The following is a 13,024-nucleotide window of genomic DNA, read 5'->3' as shown; positions in this document are numbered from 1 at the left end:
CTCTAGTCATGAGTTGCCAGGGCTATGGAAGCCTTTAGAGTTCGCTGACTTTGATCTTATTCCGATAGGGTCACAGTCAAAGTGGAAGTTCTCTCCTCCCTTCAGAGAAAGGTACCTCCTTCTTTGATGGCCCCGTTCTTTCCACTGGGATCTTACTCACAGAGATCTTTCATTTAGGTCTTCTACTTTTTTTCTTTTCCATGGTATCTTGGCTTTCCATGCCTACAATACTCTCATGGGCTCTTGAGCCAGATCCGAATGCCTTAAGGGCTGATTCTGAGGCCAGAGAGTTGTTTAGGACATCTGCCATTCTATGAGTCTGCTGTGTATCCCACTTCCCATGTTGGATCTTCCTCTCCCTTTTTGATTCTATCAGTTAGTATTAGCAGACACTTGTCTTGTGCAGTGATGCTATAACTAGTACTGAAACAGTATTTTTACACTTTGTGTTTCTGCGTGGGTACAAACTGATGAGATCTTTACTAATTATATACTGAATCGATCTTCCGTATATAAAGATAATTGAAAATGAAAAAAAAAAAAAACCTGGTGTTAAATTGGAAATGGCATAGAAAATTAATTAATTTTTAAAAAAATATTATGTAGGATCTCTGTCTTTAGTGTGCTGTACGCTCTTATTTAATGCTATAACTAGTACTCCAACAGTATTTTTTTTTTCACTTTGTGTTGCTATATGGGGGCAAACTGTTGAAATCATTACCTGATATATACTAAACTGATCTTTTGTATATAAAGAGAATTGAAAATGAATCATGATGTGATTGGAAGGGGAGAGGGAGCGGGAAAGGGGAGGGTTGAGGGTGGGAGGGAAGTTTTGGGAGGGGGAAGCCATTGTAACCCATAAGCTGTACTTTGGAAATTTATATTCATTAAATAAAAGTTTAATTAAAAAATATGAATGTAAGCATATCAGGTTGGTTCATGTCATTCTTCTAAGAAACTAGCTCACTAGTTAGGTCACATTACCTACTTATATTTGGTCAATAAAGGAAGTAATGAGGCAGGAAGTGTAGTACATGAGTGCTTCTCAACCATCATATACTTGAACCCTCATTTGGCTTCACATTAAAAACACTCCCTAGGGGTTGGCATTTGGCACAGTGGTCAAACCCCAACTTGGAAAGCACGAGTTGAGACCCAGTCTTCTTGTGATCCAGCTGCCTCCTAACACGCAAACAATGGCTCAAGCAATTGGTCCCTGACACTCACGTGACAGACCAAGACTGAGATTAAGGCTGCTGGCTGTGGCCTGGCCCAGCCCCAACTCTTGTGGGCATTTGGGGGGTGAAACAGCCAACCTCCCTCCTTCCCTCACTCCCTTCATCCATCCATAATAAACAAATGTTACATTTTTTTAAAAAGCATTTTCAACAAAAAAGAAAAAAGCACATGCAACACCATTCCAACTTTATGCTCTACAGTTCTTAAATGAGCTAAAATGCATATAACATGAAATTAGCCATTAATTTTAAAATGTATTCAGTGGCATTATTCACTTGCTCTATTATTTGCAATACTGTGCAACTATTGCCACAGTATCAAATTTAGAAGTATTTTCTTCACCTCTAAAGAAAACTCTGCACCCATTAAGCATCCCCCTTCCCCTACTCCCAGCCTCAGGCAAGCATTAATCTGTTTTCTAATTCTATGAATTTAGCTGTACTGGAAGTTTTATATAAACAAAAACGTGCAATTGCTATTGGATTCTGGGCTATGGATACCAAAATATGAAAAAGACAAACTTCCTTCAACCTGCTTTAATCTATAACCTGCACTTGAAGTGGCCTGATTCTCCATTTTTCAATCAACGTTTAACTTGTGACATGAGCTATATCTTGACATTTAACACAATGATTGTCAGAAAAGTCTGTGGTGGGTTGATATGATGAATGCCAAGGGGAATAATGTTGTAACTGTTGGAATTATATGTTCATAATCCTTTTTGAAGTATGTTTACCTATTCAACAAACATATTAATCACTTATTATTTGCCATCCATTGGGTAAGCATAAAGTATGACATTGTATTCCACAGAAAGTGTAACAAAAAATACTGATTAAAAATAATTTTGAAAAGGAATAGAGACACTGAGGAGACACAGATCCATGGGCAACCCCCACATTATGATGTGATAAGGATTCTGCTAGCAATAAGGCCATCACCCATCACCCAGTGCAGCTCATCACCCTTGCACCTCCAGAAATGTGAGCCAAAATATACATCCTGTCTTCATAATTCAAAGAAAATCAAGCTCCTCTGTTAGGATCTTTGTTTTGCTCAAATTTACGTATTGTCATTTAATCACAAAAAAAACAGTCATGAGTCTTCAAGAAGCTACATGATTGATGAGCTCAACATTACCTCAATACTCATGCATACACTTCAGATAAACCAACAGTCTTAAAGAAAAAAAAAAGAATCAACAACAGTCAAATTGGACTCAAAATACTCTTTTGCTAAAATGCCTTCACAAATATTTTAGCTTACTTAAAACAGAAGGGAAATCCTTACATCTAATTTGCTGATGACACCTTCAGGAAACTCTGCAAGAGTCCCATGTTTAACGCCCCCCCACCCTGCCTCAGAAATTCTGGACCAAGAGATCTAGTATTGCAGCCTAACATTTCTCAACAACCTTAACTTGGAAATTTTCTAGGTCCCAAAGTCTACCTTATGTTCCTAATGTAGTCTGCTATTAAACATGTAGGACATAAGGAATAGATATCAGTAAACATTTTTAATGGAATGTATCCCCATGTAGATCATTCATACCTTTAATTGAGAAATGACCTGAAAGTGAATAGAGCTAAGATGTCATTTAAGAAAATTACAGTGATAAACTGTGTGAATATGTTTGAATATGCCATTGAACTCTCTAGATTTTCAATTTAGTATGCTGACAATGTAGATATCAATTTCACCATTCCTTCTCTTCCTTTCCATCTTCATAATTTAAAACCCAAATCTCATTTGCTCCATTTTATATGCAAATTAGCAATGTTTTAATCACTTACTAGTGTTGCTGATCTTAGCCAATACAAAAGAGTCTGTGATCAAAAAGCATCCTTTTAAATTTAGTGGTAATAATTTTTACAAAATTAGTGGAATTCCACTACTGCTTCCACTTAGCCTATTATTAAGAGGTAATATTGTGGGCTAACTTTCTCTAGAAATAAGTGTTTCTGAACATTACTGAAAATAGAAATAACAGCTAACTCTCCTACATTTTTCTGAATTTTTTAGATCATTTTTCACTCTTTGAGAGATGGACATTATAGGTTCTTTGATCTGAAGCAATAAATCTCCAATATACTTGTACCTGGGAAAATAAAACTAAGCACCTGCCAATACCAGTTCTTAGTTGCTCAGTCTTCATGATGCCACCTAGTGGCACTCTCCCAGTAAAACTGTCTTCAACAACCTTGGGCCACATTAGCTATACCTTCCTCTGGTCTCCCACAGCACCTCATTCAAACATCTATGATAACACCTCCTTATTTTATTGCAATTTATCTGTTTTCATATCTGTGTTCTTGACTAGAGGGTAAAGCAATGAGATTCTTTTATGATATCTTAATCAATCCTGCATTTTATTTGGCACCAAGCTTGGTTTGAGTTAGTAAGGTGAACACCTCCAAACTGCACAAACCTGAAAAGTTTCCTTGGATCCATGACTTTCAGTATCAGTAGAGTATCAAGCAAATTGGGATAGCTGATCAACTAGTTAAATATTTGCTATTTGCAAGATATTTTATCCACACCATTCCTCTTTCTCTCAAAGTTCAACTTCATTGAATAATTCCTGATTATCAAAAATGGATTCTAGGTGTTCTGCTTTCATGAAATTTTCCATCTAGGGTGAAATTAGAGATAGTATGATTGCTTCAATTTTGCAATGGGGGTGGATTTTATTCACAGAGAATTATTGCTGCATGCCCTCTTACCAGTAAGTATCAGACCCATGCCAATTTAATGTCAAATGAGAGCTCTTTTCTCTTCTGTGCTGACTCACTTTCTTAAAGATATTTTCTTTTCTTCTTGTATTGTAATAATAAGATCATACTTGTAACAAATTTTTAAGTAGCTAATACAGTATTATATATACAATGTTTTACAATAGATCTCTTGAACTTTATCATCTTGATTAAATAACTGAAATTTATATCCACAGTTATCAACTACCCATTTCCTCCACTCCTCAGTTCTTGTCAACTTGTCCCATAGTTTGTGCACCTATGAGTTTGACTACTTTAGATATATCCTATAAGTAGAGTCATGCAATATTTGTCTACTACGTTGACTTATTTCACTCAGGATATTGTCCTGTAGGTTAACACATGTTGTCATATAGGATTTCCTTCTTTTCTAAGATTGAATGATGTTTCATTATGTGTATTTTTATGTAGATTTCAATTTGTTTGTCTCTCCATGGTCAATTGAGTTGTTTCCATATCCTGGCTATTATTAATAATGATGTAATGAACATGGTGCTGCTGATATCTCTTAAAGATACTGATTTCCATCTTTTGTTTGATGAATATGTTAATCCTATTTTTAAAAGAAACTTTTTTGCTATTTTTTAACTTTTATTTAATGAATATAAATTTCCAGTGTACAGCTTATGGATTACAATGGCTTCCCCCTCCCATCACTTCCCTCCCACCCGCAACCCTCCCCTCTCCCGCTCCCTCTCCTCTTCCATTCACATCAAGATTCATTTTCAATTCTCTTTATCAGTTTAGTATATATTAAGTAGAAGCCATTGTAACCCATAGGCTATACTTTGGAAATTTATATTCATTAAATAAAAGTTTAAAAAAAAAAAAAAGATTAGTCCCTCTTAAAAAAAAAAAAGAAAAAAAAAGAAACACAAAGTGAAACATACTGTTTGAGTACTAGTTATAGCATTAAATCACAATGTACAGCACATTAAGGACAGAGATCCCACACGAGGAGCAAGTGCACAGTGACTCCTGTTGTTGACCCAACAAATTGACTCTCTAGTTTATGGCACCAGTAACCATCCTAGGCTGTCGTCATGAGTTGCCAAGGCTATGGAAGCCTTCCAAGTTTGCCGACTCTGATCATATTTAGACAAGGTCATAAAAGACAGGGTGAGGATAGTAACCAATGATCCTAAGAGTGGCATTTACCAGGTTTGAACAATTATACAGCATTAAGTGGGGAAGAGGACCATCAGTACACACAGGTTGGGAGTAGAGCCATTGGTGGTAGAGTAGAGGTTATGATTACAAAGGAATGAGGCCCAAGTACGCTAGACAGGGTCTAGAACAAAGGACAGAGTCATTATTAGAGGAGCTAAGAAAGGTGCTGTCTAAGCTACAATTAAGTTTTCTGATTGAGAGGCAAATAGAACCTGACAGAAGGGGCTTGATAATAATCTGTTGGGCTTTAGGCCTTGTAAATTCAGAGCCCCAGACCTATCTATCTCTTCACATGGGGTATATCCTAAGGGAGGTGTGAACCTCCTAGGGGAAGGCACTCTGTTGACTTTCATTACTTGGCTGGGCTGGGAGGAGAGCTGGCCAGGTAAAGGCAGGTGGCATCTCTAACAAGAAATTTACAGTTCTGCCTGCAATGTTGCTGACCCTACTTGACCATACCCTCAGCTGCAGTGGTCACTTAGGAAGTCACCAAAGTTTAAGTTTCTATAATGGAAAATGCTATTAATACAAATGTTTTAGAATGAAAAAGTCTAATGATTTTGTGTTACTTGACATGATATTTATCTTAATGAGAAATCCCCAGAGGCCTAGAGGGTTAAATACTTGTAAAATCCTACAGGTGCTTTCAAAATTACTATGAAGTCAGCAAGTGCCTCTTGTTGGTTGATGAGTTTATAATTTTAAACATGGCGACTTAAAGTCTTTTGTCATCTACAGTTATATATGATTTGCTGCTCATAAAACTAAAGTGTTGTTGGTTCTGTGTTTAGCTGTCCTCCTATAGGTTCCTATGGACTTTTTCCAGCTACTTCTATTGTATTCAGTACTTTGGAATGGCTCTGCAAACAGATGAAGCCAATAATGTATTAACAGTACCAACTGAGAGAAAGTATGGTTAACTGAGGTTACTAAAAACAAAAAGCAATTCAAATCAATTGGCAATCTACAAAAAAAGTTAAACATTTTAAAAGCTATTATTAAAATTGCTATATTGGTATACTATGCTATGTTATATGTGTGTACATATTGTATGTCCACATGGGGAAATTTTATTAAGAGTTTTCTTTTAAATGGCTTATAGATAAGATTGTCCATAAATTTAAGCTGCTAAAATCAATCAAAGATACATTTTAATTTGTGTGACCTGAATCTGTGTATCATATGTTTTAAACTTGTTGGTAGAAAGAAACTAAAAACATTTTATATGGTTGTGCTTAAGTTTACTGGTTAAACAAACTACACCATGTTAGATATTTAAGAGGTGTTTTCAGATACATGATTCTTAAAATTTATAGAAGGCATTGGACCTTCTGGTAAATGTTTTCTTAAGTTGTTATCTAATGGTTGAAATGGTTTGCTAAGTATTCATGTAATATTGTTATTGTCAGCAAGTGATCTAGGACTTGCTCCCTCATTTCTCTATTCTAAGCCCAACTTGTTCTTTCATTTCTCTATTCTCTTCAAGGTAGGAAACTAATTCTATTATGAAGGAATCTGTAGGATGCACAATTTAATCTTTAGACCTTATAAAAGAGATGGCTAACATTTTTCTGTAATAGCATAGCCAAAATAAGAACTTAAATAATAATCTCATAGCTAGATTCACTTCGCCATCAGCGAAGTATACAGTAAGTAGAAAAAACCTCCCTTTCAGACCAAAGGGAAAGAAAGTTTTAAAGTGAGAAGATAATTTTCCTCATGGGCACTGTCTACCTTAGAAAAACTATTACAGAACATGCCTGTGACTATGGACTTGTAGTTCAGGCCACCAAAGATTAGAGATGGGACTTGGGCACTCCCTTGACTTGCATCCTCTGGTCTGCTTTAACACAAACCAGGAGGAAAAGAAAGCTCGGCATCAGAAGCAATGGGTGGCAGGCCTATTAATGGCTGATCTGTACAGTGATCTGCCCTCAAGGAGACCCAACAGGCCAGTCCACTGCAGTGGCTTTCAATGTGGTAAGCCTGGGCTTCAGCAGAAGTCAGCTTGTGAAGAGCCCTGGCAGCTCTGCCAAGAGTTGGATCACTGGAAATGGACCTGCCCTGGAGTCAAAGGATGCCCAGGTCAGAGCCACAGATCTTTTGGCTGTAAGCTGAAAAGCCCTTCACTCAGCCCAGCTTCCAAAGTGACCACTGCAGCTGAGGGTATGGTCAAGTAGGGTCAGCAACATTGCAGGCAGAACTGTAAATTTCTTGTTAGAGATGCCCTCTGCCTTTACCTGGCCAGCTCTCCTCCCAGGCCAGCCAAGTAATGACAGTCAACTTAAAGAAACTTTTTGCTATTTTTACATGAAGACAAATTTCATGTATTTCATATATACATTTTAAGAACATAATGATACTTTGCATCATACCATCCCCCACTGCTACCCTCACTCCTTATTTTTACAATGACATATTTTCAATTTCTTTATAATCACAAATTCAATCCTCCACTAGATAAAGAATTCAACAAGTAGTAAGTAGAAAAACCACTATTGCTCAAAAGTATAGACAAGGCCTGCAAACAATCTCAAAATGTCAATGTCAATCATATACATTTTTGTACTCAGTGTATTAGTTACCACAAATCAGGGAGTGCATAGAAGCTTCTTGTTGCTTCCCATGGCTGCACCATTTTACATTCCCATCCAAATTGTACCAGGCTTTCAACTTCTCTACTTCCTCACCAACACTTATCATTTATTCTTTTCATAAATAGCCATCCAAATAGTGTGAAACGACAGTGTTGCTTGATGTGCATGTTCCTGATGATTAGTGATGTGTAACACTTTTTTTCCTATACTTAATGACTATTTGTACGTCTTCTTTGGAGAAGCATTTGTCCAAATCCTTTGTCCATTATTAAAATTAGACCACTAGATTTTTTTCTGTTGAGCTGTAGGTATTTCAAATATGCTTTTTATTTATTTGAAAGTCAGAGTTACACAGAAAGTAGAGGTAGAGAGAGAGAGAGGTCCTCCAGAGCTGTGCCGATCTGAACCTGGAGCCAGGAGCTTCTTCTAGGTCTTGCACATGGGCGCAGGGGCCCCAGGTCTCGGATCATCTTCCACTGCTCTCCCAGGCCATAGCAGAGATCTGGATCCAAAGTCGAGCAGCCAGGTCTTGAACAGGCACCCATATGGGATGCCAGAGCCACAGGTGGAGGATTAACCTACTGCACCACAGCACCAGCCCCTCAAATATATTTTAGAAATTAATCTTTTAGCAGATATGCCCTATACAAATATTTCTCTCACGGTATAGACGTTTTAAAAAAATTCTGTCGACTATTCAGGGACATTTTAATATGAAAGAGTCCCTTTAGTCTATTTTTAACTGGCATATACAAATTGTACATACTTATGGTGTACTATGCTACATTTCAATATTTGTATATATTGTATAATATTCAAATCAGGGTAAACACCTATATCCTGAAATGTATATTTTCTTGTGGTAAAAGTATTCAAAATCTTTTCTTCTAATTGCTGTTTAGAAAAATATACAGTAGGGGTCATCGCTGTGGCATAGTAGGTAAAGCTGCCACATGAAGTGCCAGCACCCCATATAAGTGCCAGTTGAAGTCTGGCTGCTCTACTTCCAATCCAGCTCTCTGCTATGACTTGGGAAAGCATCAGAGATGGCCCAAATCCTTGGGCCCCTGAACCCATGTGGGAGACACAGAAGCTCTTGGCTCCTGGTTTTGGATCAGCCCAGCTCCAGCCATTGCAGCCGTTTGGTGAGTGAACTAACAAATACAGACTTTCTCTCTTTGTCTCTGCCTCTCTATAACTCTTTCAAATAAATAATTTTTTAAAAAAGGAAAAATACAGTATTTTACATGTAGTCACCTTACTGTACAGTACTCCACTAGAATTTCTTACTCTTGTGCAGCTATAACTTAGAAATCATTAATCAACCATGCCTCATTCCTTCTTCCTTCCCACCCTGCCACTCTCTCCAGCCTCTGGTGACTACCATTATACTCTCAACTTACATAGATCAGTTTTTCAGACCCAAAATGGAGGGAGATCATGGAGTGCCCATCTTTCTGCACCTGGTCCTAATTTTTATTTTGTCCCCATGTGCTTTTGACATCAAATCCATGAAATCATTGCCTCCATGAAATCATTGGTTGGAGACTACATGAAAAAAAATGATGTTGAACCCTTCTCTCACCATACATAAATCCAATTAAAAATTGACTAAAACTTAAATGTGAAGTCTAAAACTCTAAAATACCTTAGAAGCTAATCTATTTCCTTTTGCAGAAGATATATAATGCTTGGACCCTTCTGTGGAAGTATTCTCTAAAGAGTCTATGCTGTACCATCAACAGAATTAAATATTACTTTTGATAATAGCTAAATAAAAATGACTAATGAAGAGTTCAAGCTCTAGATTCACTTAGGGTAACTTACTAAGGGAAGGAAGTACTCTGAGTGCAGACTTCATGAATTTGACACAGTCATCAATAGATCAAGTATCAAAGTGACCATAGATTTAGTATCAGCCTATACTTTCTGATTGTGAGTATAAAACTACACGAATCTCAATTCTGAATATGTTGAAATGAAAACTCTACTTATAATTAGGAGTAATATATCTTTACATTTGGATAACTATCTGTTAAGTGTTAAGTGTTGTGCAAATGATGCTAACCAATAGAAAAATCAAAGGAAAAATAGAGAACCACCCTACTTTAAGCAAGGCAGGTCTAAGATTTATAGATATATCCCACCCTACTCCCAAAATAATATATATATATATATGTGTGTGTGTGTGTGTATAACTATAAAGCTATAAATATGGTTAGCTATATAAAAATGTGATTGCACACACATACATACACACATGTATGCACCACATTTCACTAATTTCAAGATGCTCAGGTTTTTAAAAGTTATTCCTACAATTAATTCTATAACCCATGGAGCTTTACAATCTCTGCCTGCACAGAGACACTCCTGGGCAGTTGTAAATTGCTTGTTCATGTGTGAATGGGTGGAGCCATTCTTGAAGCTCCTTGACACTTCAGCCTTTCAACTGTTTGGAGGTATTTGATGAGGGAATGTGCATGAATGATTATCTGGTAACAACCTAAATGCTTTCTATTAACACATTCAGTAATATCAGAGAGCAGAAAAAGTTGCACGACAGCAGTCAGGTGTTTGGAAAAACATTCCCTGAGATTGTAGTGTATACTTTTAAAAAATGAGTGTTGTACTATCAAATCTCTTTGGAACACATATTGGAAAGTAGACACTGATGAGACTGATTAAGGAGCACTGTGTGAATAAATTTTAGGAATTCCTTAATCAAATTAGCTTTAACCAAATTAGTGTTTCTTTTAGGGGATGCAAACAGTGTCAGCTGATTTCTTAAAAAAGATAATTTTAAACTCTACAACAAATTCAATAATACTATAGCTAAGCAATAGCAGAATATCATTATAGCTGACTAGCAGCATTTTTATTTCTTAGATGCCTGTTAAATAATAGCATATGTTGACTAATGTCATTGTCAGCCAGGTAATATGAGGAAAGTGTGCTCTGTGAATACCAGGGACATGAATAAGGGCAATGGTATTTTATGCACCACTTAAAAGATCAATAAACTGAGGGGGAAATAACATCAAGGGGGTTCATAAAAAGATTCTGTAGCATAAGAAATAGGAAAAAATCTTCTGAAGATGCAAAGGAAAAGCATAACAACAGCTATTCTCTACCCAAACAGATAAAAATTTTAAACATCATTTCTTTATAATTTGAAGGCAATTAAAAAATAAACTGATGAAATAAACAAAACGCATAACAGAAATGGAAATGAAAATATAGCCAAGGAAGGAAAAAGTTCAAGCATGCTAAAGAAAGCTTGTGAGGAAAGTATGATTATAGAATTAAAGCCTGCCTACAAGCACTGCAGAAAACCTAATCAGTAATATCAATGACAAACTAGGGAGAGGATTCCAGAATTTAAAAAATTAGACTTTTTTCTCCCATTTATTCTTGCCAGTGACACATTTCTGGAAATATTCCATCAGAATTTAATGCTGCCTGCGCTCTTACCAGTAATGAATTTTACCAACTTCTCTGTGTGGATGGGTAACAGTTCAGAGAAGCAATATTGCAGGGAGTCCAGGTGGCTGAGCAGGAACAACATAAACTGCAAGTAGTCATTATGGAAACCTTGATCCAGAGAAAGCTGGACTTAGGCATGGAACTCCACATTGAGTCTGGAGTTTGGAAGCTGGGTCCTTAGATCAAATCATAAAATAAGGGGCCAGCATTGCGGCACAGCTGCAGCCTGCAAGGCCAGCATCCCATATGAGCACCAGGTGGAGTCCTGGCTACTCTACTTTCAATCTAGCTCCCTGCTAATGGCCTGGCAAAGCAGCAGAAGACGGCCCAAGTACTCAGACCTCTGCCATCCATGTGGGGGACTCAGATGGAGTTCTTAACTTTTGGCTTTATCCTGGCCTAAGTTTGGCTATTATGACCATTTGGGGACTGAACAAGCAAGCAGATGAAAAATATATCTCTCTCCCTCCCTCTCTTCTCCCTCTTCTCCTCCCTCCCCCTCCCCCTCTTCCCTTTCCTTCTCTCTGTAATTCTGCCATTCAAATGCAAGAAATAAATCTTCATAAAATAAGCCAGCTCTACAGCCATATTTTTTACTTAGCTGAGTCAATTAGTAATTTTTGTATCAGTTAGGATTTTTTTGTCATTCATTTACAAATACACCAAAATGCATCAAAACAAGCCCATGTAATTTAATCAGGTGTCAAAAGATGAAATTCATACCTGAAACAATCTTAGTTAGCAATATAGTGATTTAGTAGTAGATACATAGAAAATAAGCTTTAACATTTATTTGAAACCTGAATTAACTAGTCCAACTAATTCATTAATTATAATATACAAATTTATAGATGTATTTCATGTGATAACCTGGGTCTAACGTCCCTAGTCAATATTGTCAAAAACTAGAAAGTCAAGACTGAAGAACTAGAGAAGAAAAACATTCCTAATTCTTTGATTATTTAACATGGAGGCAAAGATGTTTTTTCCATTCATGTCTTGCATAATTAAAGAAGCTAGGGCTGGTGTTTTGGTGCACTCAGCTAGGCTACCACCTGAAATGCTGGCATTCCCCCATCAGAATGCCACTTGCAGTTCCAACTGCACTGCTTCCATCCAGCTTCCTTCTAGTGCCTGGGAAAGCAGAGGATGGTACAAATGCTTGACCCCTTCCATTCATTTGGAAGACCTGGATGGAGTTCCATGCTCCTGCATTTAGCCCTAGCTATAGCATCCATTTAGGGGGTGAACCCATGGATGGAAGATGTGTATTTCTGTCACTCCTTCTCTCTCTGTTCTCTGACTTTAAAATAAATAAAACTTAAAAATCATAAAAAATGCTTTATGTTGGAGGCACAATGAACTATCATAGGAAACAAGGATTTCATAAATCAGAAACACAATTCAACATCCTGAATCTTGAGTCTGTTTTTACTATTTAGACGTTAAGAAAATGGTCAAATGGAAATTTTGAAGGCTTTTTTGTCTTTAGAAGAGAATTATAATTTCACATTTACCAGTTTTTATGACATTAAGAGCAATTAAATAATCACCAGAAACTGTCCATGACTCTTGCAAAACAGGAATTTCAGGAAGCTATGGCACAAAGACATGCAAAGGAAATTATTGACCAAACAAGAAGTCCTACAATAGGAAGCAGGACACAGGAAAAAAGAGGAAATGTGTACAGAACATTGTTGCTTAGAATAGAAACAGATAAGAAAAAATCAGGAATTAAAAATAAGTGGATTATTT

This window comes from Lepus europaeus, chromosome 4, assembly GCF_033115175.1.
Source record: "Lepus europaeus isolate LE1 chromosome 4, mLepTim1.pri, whole genome shotgun sequence".
Taxonomy (NCBI): Eukaryota; Metazoa; Chordata; class Mammalia; order Lagomorpha; family Leporidae; genus Lepus; species Lepus europaeus.
Note: the sequence above shows the minus strand (reverse complement) of the source record.